Raw genomic sequence first — 8,219 nt, forward strand, 5'->3', positions numbered from 1 at the left:
TAACATGTCAACTCTGTTACCCACAGATAAAAAGATAGACATGTTTTAGGAATTTAATTTGCATTCCTTTGCCACTTCCTGTTGCACACAACAGGCTTCCATTCCCATTGTCTTTATCAGGTGTGAAGGTAAGACCCAGATGCAGACAACATCGAATTAACAACGGTTTAATAATGCAACAGGGGCCGGCAATAGGCAAGTCAAGGCAGGCAGGGGTCAGTAAACCAGAGGTTGGGCAACCGTACTGGACAGCAGGCAAGTCGAGGCAGGCAGGGGTCAATAAACCAGAGGTTGGGCAACCGTACTGGACAGCAGGCAGGTCAAGGCAGGCAGGGGTCAGTAAACCAGAGGTTGGGCAACCGTACTGGACAGCAGGCAAGTCGAGGCAGGCAGGGGTCAATAAACCAGAGGTTGGGCAACCGTACTGGACAGCAGGCAGGTCAAGGCAGGCAGGGGTCAATAAACCAGAGGTTGGGCAACCGTACTGGACAGCAGGCAAGTCAAGGCAGGCAGGGGTCAGTAAACCAGAGGTTGGGCAACCGTACTGGACAGCAGGCAAGTCAAGGCAGGCAGGGGTCAGTAAACCAGAGGTTGGGCAACCGTACTGGACAGCAGGCAGGCTCGGGGTAGGCAGGGGTCAGTAAACCAGAGGTTGGGCAACCGTACTGGACAGCAGGCAAGTCAAGGCAGGCAGGGGTCAGTAAACCAGAGGTTGGGCAACCGTACTGGACAGCAGGCAAGTCAAGGCAGGCAGGGGTCAATAAACCAGAGGTTGGGCAACCATACTGGACAGCAGGCAAGGCTCAGGGTAGGCAGAGGTCAATAATCCAGAAGTGGGGCAAAGGTACAGGTCGGTGGGCTTGGGGCAAGGCAGGTGGGCTCAGAGTAAGGACAGGCAAGGGTCAAAACCAGGAGGGCGAGAAAAGAGAGACTGCGAAAAGCAGGAGCTGAGACAAAAACGCTGGTTGACCAACTGGCAACAGACAAACAGAGAACACAGGTATAAATACACCGGGGATAATGGGGAAGATGGATGACACCTGGAGACAGGTGAAACAGATCAGGGTGTGACAGGCACAAGGGATTTATGCATGATTTAATATCAAACCCTGTTATTGTCAATCGTTACTTTATTTGGAACATAATAGGCACTTATCATAGTAATTTTTTTCACTCAGGAGACTCCCAGTTAGATAGCAAATGTTCCTTTTTTCCAAAAATATTATTTTTTGTAGGCGAAATAGCTCCCGTTTGTTCATCATGCTTGGCTGAGAAATCGACCGGAAAATGCTACCACTACAACGCCAAACCTTTTTCAAAATTAGCTCCATAATATCAACAGAAACACGGCAAACGTTGTTTAGGATCCATCCTCAAGGTGTTTTTAACATATATATTCGATAATATATCCATCGAGGCAATTGGTTTCTCATAAGAAGCGATTGGAAAAATGGCTACCTCAGTATTTCACAGAAGATTTTCTGCGGGAGACAGAAATCACGAATGACAAAAAGCAAATCAGAATAATTTCTCCTTTTAAGACGAGGATTCTTACTTTGGATCAAGTAGCTGAGAAAGTCTATTGGTCCACACCATCACTAAGTCATGTAATAGATCGCAAACATTGACAGCTATATATGGTCCCTTACGGCTATTCTTCAATGGAAATTAGTAAAAAGAGGTCACAATGCTGTAGACACCTTGGGGAATACGTGGAAAACGTAAGCTCATTCGTAGCTCATTCACAGCCATATAAGGAGTCATTGGCATGAGGCGGTTTAAAAAAATGCGGCACTTCCTGGCTGGATTTTTATCTGGGTTTCGCCTGTAACATCAGTTCTGTTGCACTCACAGACAGTATCTGTGCAGTTTTGGAAACGTCAGAGTGTTTTCTATCCAAAGCTGTCAATTATATGCATAGTCGAGCATCTTTTTGTGACAAAATATCTTGTTTAAAACGGGAACGTTTTTCATCCCAAATTTTTAATAGCGCCCCCTAATGCTTTAACTGGTTAAAACCTTTTGTGACTTAGGGGCAATATTTTAATTTTTGGAGAAAAAAACGTTCCCAAAGTAAACGGGATGTTTTGTCAGGACAAGATGCTAGAATATGCATATAATTGACAGAAAGAAAACACTCTTGTCTGTGAGTATAACAGAACTGATGTTGCAGGCGAAAGCCTGAGAAAAATCCAATCCGGAAGTGCCTCATGTTTTGAAAGCGCTGCGTTCCAATGCGTCCCTATTGAGCAGTGAATGGGCTATCAACCAGATTATTCTTTCTCCGTATTCCCGAAGGTGTCTACAGCATTGTGAAGTAGTTTTACGCATTTATGTTGAAGAATACCCGTAGGCGGATACACTGCGCAAGTCGTCACCTGATGCTCCCAGAGTGACTCTCGCGTAAAATACAGAGGTAGCCATTACTCCAATCGGTCCTACTGAAAAACGAATTGTCCCGACGGATATATTATCGAATAGATATTTGAAAAACACCTTGAGGATTGATTATAAACAACGTTTGCCATGTTTCTGTCGATATTATGGAGCTAATTTGGAATATTTTTCGCTGTTTTCTTTTCCGGGCGATTTCTCAGCCAAACGTGAAGAACAAACGGAGCTATATCGCCTACAAAAATATTTTTTTTAAAAGGAACATTTGCTATCTGACAGGGAGTCTCGTGAGTGAAAACATCCGAAGCTCATCAAAGGTAAACGATTTAATTTGATTGCTTTTCTGATTTCCGTGACCAAGGTACCTGCTGCTAGCTGGACAAAATTCTATGCTAGGCTATCGATAAACTTACACAAATGCTTGCCTAGCTGTGGGACAGGGTGATTAACAAAAGGCTAAGCTGTGTCTCAATTAGTTTCATTTGTGATTTTCATGAATAGGAAGATTTTCTAGGAAGATTTATGTCCGATGCGTTATGCTAATTTAGTGTCAGTCGATGATTACGCTCCCGCATGCGGGATGGGGAGTCACTAGTTAACTTAACAGACGGACTCTAACTGAGCAGTGTAGCCTATAGGTTATATACTGAGTGGACTAGATATTACTCTAACTGAGTAGTGTAGACTACAGGTTATACACTGAGTGGACTAGATATTACTCTAACTGAGCAGTGTAGTCTATAGGTTATACACTGAGTGGACTAGATATTACTATAACTGAGCAGTGTAGTCTATAGGTTATACACTGAGTGGACTAGATATTACTCTAACTGAGTAGTGTAGTCTATAGGTTATACACTGAGTGGACTAGATATTACTCTAACTGAGCAGTGTAGTCTATAGGTTATACACTGAGTGGACTAGATATTACTCTAACTGAGCAGTGTAGTCTATAGGTTATACACTGAGTGGTCTAGATATTACTCTAACTGAGTAGTGTAGCCTGTAGGTTATACACTGAGTGGACTAGAAATTAAGGACACCTTCCTAACATTGAGTTCCGCAGGGATGATGACCAATGTTGACTCCAATGCTTCCCACAGTTGTCAAGTTGGCTGGATGTCCTTTTGGTGGTCGAACATGAGCGTGAAAACCCAGCAGTGTTGCAGTTCTTGACACAAACCAGTGCGCCTGGCACCTACTACCATACCCCATTCAAAGGTACTTCAATATTTTGTCTTGGTCATTCACCCTCTGCATGGCACACATACACAATCCATGTCTCTATTGTCTCCAGGCTTAAAAATCCTCGTTTAACCTGTCCCGTCCCCTTCATCTACAAGTGACATCAATAAGGGATCACAGCTTTCACCTGGACTCACCTGGTCAGTTTGTCATGGAAAGAAAGGTGTCCTTAATGTTTTGTGTAAATTATACAATAATTATACATTTATGGATTTGTTTAATGTAGCCTATTGTTTTCTCTTTATTCAACCTGCCATCTACCCACCTGGGGACTGAGGGTTATGAGAGAACCCCCACATCACTAGCTTCTCCTTATTCAACCTGCCATCTACCCACCTGGGGACTGAGGGTTATGAGAGAACCCCCACATCACTAGCTTCTCTTTATTCAACCTGCCATCTACCCACCTGGGGACTGAGGGTTATGAGAGAACCCCCACATCACTAGCTTCTCTTCAACCTGCCATTCAACCTGCCATCTACCTGCCATCCTGGGGACTGAGGGTTATGAGAGAACCCCCACATCACTAGCTTCTCTTTATTCAACCTGCCATCTACCCACCTGGGGACTGAGGGTTATGAGAGAACACCCACATCACTAGCTTCTCTTTATTCAACCAGCCATCTACCCACCTGGGAACTGAGGGTTATGAGAGAACCCCCACATCACTAGTTTCTCTTTATTCAACCTGCCATCTACCCACCTGGGGACTGAGGGTTATGAGAGAACCCCCACATCACTAGCTTGCATGTTCTGCAGCCTTGTAAAGATAAGGAGGGGATGACTGGGAGGCAGGTTGGCATTTATTGTCATGAATCTTGCCCTGGAGGCAGGTTGGTATTTATTGTCATGAATCCTGCCCTGGAGGCAGTTCAGCATAGTGGTCACTAACTGGAACAGACACAAAGTAATACAATTTGATTTTAATTCTAACCGTTGCCGGTGTAATCCCGTCAATGTAAATAAGTATTTGTTCATAACTGACTTGCCAAAATAGACATTACATTTCCATGTTGTTTTTTTCTGATTAAAGAAACAAAAGCTGAAATAAATCAAATATCAAATAAATCATTCTTTCTACTATTATTCTGACATTTCACATTCTTTAAAAAAAGTGGTGATCCTAACTGACCTAAAACAGGGAATTTTACTAGGATTAAATGTCAGGAATTGTTTTGCTGGGGGCAGTATTGAGTAGCTTGGATGAATAAGGTGCCCAGAGTAAACTGCCTGCTACTCAGTTGCTAATATAAATATAAATGTTTTTCATTTATAAACTGTAAAATATATGTATGAATTCCTTTAAATAAAAGGTGACATTCTGTACTGTCTCCTAATATGAAACATTATATCTCAAATCCAAAAGGCTGGAGCAAAGCACCACATTTAAAACTGTAAACTTCACTGTCCAAACACATATGGTGTGGACTATGTGTGTCTGGTAAACACATGTGGATCTGGTGAACAGTTATCACTTGTTGACCAACTACAGGAATACTGAGAGGGGAATGAGTCAGGTGTCTGGCAGAGAGCCACAAACTGGTCACGCGCATCACGAGCTGGTCATTTCACATGTGTTGTAGCTACGTTCCATTGCTTCTTTTTTCTGCCCCGCTCGTTCACGTGAGAGCGACCTGGTTTCCATTGCAATTCTACAGACAAAGGAATTCTACAGACAAAGGAATTCTCCGGTTGGAACGTTATTGAAGATTTATGATAAAAACATCCTAAAGATTGATTCTACACTTCGTTTGACATGTTTCTATGGACTGTAACGTAACTTTTGGACTTTGTCTGCAACTGGTGAACGCGCTTCGTGAGTTTGGATTTGTTTACCAAATGCGCTAACACAAGAAGCTATTTGGACTTAAATGATGGACATTGTCGAACAAAACAAACATTTATTGTGGAACTGGGATTCCTGGGAGTGTAACGGCTTTCTGTGGAAGAAGGTGAGGACCAAGATGCAGCGTTGTACGTCATATTCGTTAATTGTCACTGAACAATAAATACAAACATAACAAAGGGAATAACCAAAACAGTCCTGAAAGGTGAAAAACACTAAACAGAAATTAACTACCCACAAAACCCGTGGGCAAGAGCTACCTAAGTATGGTTCCCAATCAGAGACGACGATAGACAGCTGTCCCTGATTGAGAACCATACCCTACCAAAAACAAAGAAATACAAAAACATAGAAAAAAGAACATAGAATGCCCACCCTAGTCACACCTTGGTCTAACCAAAATAGAGAATAAAAGCCTCTATGGCCAGGGCGTGACAGGGAGTGCATTCTGATGAAGGTAAGTGAATATTTATAATGTTATTTCTGACTTCTGTTGACTGCACAATATGGCGGATATCTTTTTGGCTTGTTTGGTCTCTAAGCGCCGTACTCAGATTATTGCATGGTTTGCGTTTTCCGTAAAGCTTTTTTGAAATCTGACACAGCGGTTGCATTAAGGAGAATTGGATCTAAAATACCATGCATAACACTTGTATCTTTGATCAACGTTTATTATGAGTATTTCTGTAAAGTGATATGGCTCTCTGCAAAATCACCGGATGTTTTTGGAACTATTGAACATAACGTGCCAATGTATACTGAGATTTTTTTTATGTAAATATGAACTTTATCAAACAAAAACATACATGTATTGTGTAACATGAAGTCCTATGAGTGTCATCTGATGAAGATCATCAAAGGTTAGTGATTCATTCTCTCTATTTCTGAATTTTGTGACTCCTCTCTTTGGCTGGAAAAATGGCTGTGTTTTTCTGTGACTTGACGGTGACCGAACATAATCGCTTGTCGTGCTTTTGCTGTGAAGCCTATCTGAAATTGGACACTGGTTGGATTAACAAGAAGTTTATCTTTAAAATGGTGTGAAATACTTGTATGTTTGAGCAATTTTATTGATTCTTCGTATTCGGTGGGGGGAGCTGCAACTCAATATTAGGAAGGTGTTGTTATTGTTTTGTACACACTGGAAACTGTTGAGCGTGAAAACCCAGCAGCGTTGCAGTTCTTGACATGAACAGGTGCATCTGGCACCTACTATCACCGTTTAAAGGCAATTAAATATATTGTCTTCACCCTCTGAATGGCACACACACAATCCATCTCTCAGTTGTCTCAAGGCTCCAACATGTTTTTTTAACCTGTCTCCTCCCCTTTATCTACACTGATTAAAGTGGATTCACCTGGTCAGTCTAGGTCATGGAAAGAGCAGGTGACCTTAATGTTTTGTACACTCAGTGTATATTTACCAAAAGGATTAGGATACATTTGCCAACATGATATAGAATCAGTGTCAACATGTTTTTTGGTACATTGGAATCAGTGTCAACATGTTTTTTGTGCTTCGTCCTTGTGGCTTGGTGAGCTGCATGTATAAAAGTGTTCCTCTTTCTCAAGCTGAACAGAACCTACAGACCACCTGTGATTCCTTCTCTGACAGGAAAAGATTGCCATGGAGAAGTTGGCCGTCGTCCTGCTTCTGAGTGCTGCCATTGCACTGGGCGACGCAAACCTGACCCAGCTGCTTGGTTTAGAACCCTTACTGAAGACTGAGGTGGAACAGACTCCTCCTGTCGGGGCTCAGGTAGCAGCAGTACAGCAAGGGGACAAAGGAAATGTCATGTCCCTCAGACTGGCACCCATATGGATCACGCTGTTTCAGGTTTGTCAGCATTCCGCAGTCATGGTCAGATTCTGAGCAAAACTGTTTGGCACTTGGTGGAAACCTAGCATCCGTGAATAACCTTTTAGAGTACCAGTTCATGCAAGCACTAACAAAGAATACCAATGGCCACTTACCTGATACCTGGATTGGAGGTTTTGATGCAGTCAAGGAGGGCTTATGGATGTGGTCAGATGGGTCCAGATTTGACTACACTAACTGGAACACTGGTGAGCCCAATAACGCTGGAGAAGGAGAGGACTGTCTGCAGATGAACGCTGCAAGTGAGAAGCTCTGGTTCGACGTGCCCTGTGAGTGGAAGTTTACATCTCTCTGTTCCAGAAGAATGTAGGCTAGGAAATGACCCAGCCACTTCAACTCTCACCTCCAGGGGTCAACAGTCTACTTCACCTCTCACCTCCAGGGGTCAACAGTCTACACTTCAATACTCAAACCAAGATCTGTCACTCACTGCAGCTCACCATGACCTAAACTTGTGATGAAACTGTGTGATGTTGCTAATCCTGCTTTTGAAATTAAAGATAAATGAATAGTAGACTGAATAGTTTTTCTTCATTTCCTACTGCTTAACTAGTTGTCATGGCACATCAGTTAGTCAATGGTAAGATATTATAAACTAGAATAAAGACAATCTCTCAATAACATGAACCTGCATCACTAAAAATAATTGATACATTTTTTTTATTTTACCAGGCAAGTCAGTTAAGAACAAATTCTTATTTTCAATGACGGCCTAGGAACAGTGGGTTAAAACTGCCTTGTTCAGGGGCAGAACGACAGATCAGACCTTGTCAGGTCGGGGATTTGAACTTGCAACCTTTCGGTTACTAGTCCAATGTTCTAACCACTGTTAATAATGATTAACTCTCTTCCTAA

At 42.4% G+C, this 8,219-nt stretch overlaps 1 pseudogene; it reads left to right on the forward strand.

Moving 5' to 3' along the window:
- The first annotated feature begins 7,038 nt into the window (after positions 1–7,038).
- LOC135568972 (ladderlectin-like) lies at positions 7,039–7,878 on the forward strand (annotated as a pseudogene).
- Positions 7,879–8,219: the final 341 nt, after the last annotated feature.

This window comes from Oncorhynchus nerka, unplaced genomic scaffold (assembly GCF_034236695.1).
Source record: "Oncorhynchus nerka isolate Pitt River unplaced genomic scaffold, Oner_Uvic_2.0 unplaced_scaffold_1289, whole genome shotgun sequence".
Classification (NCBI taxonomy): domain Eukaryota; kingdom Metazoa; phylum Chordata; class Actinopteri; order Salmoniformes; family Salmonidae; genus Oncorhynchus; species Oncorhynchus nerka.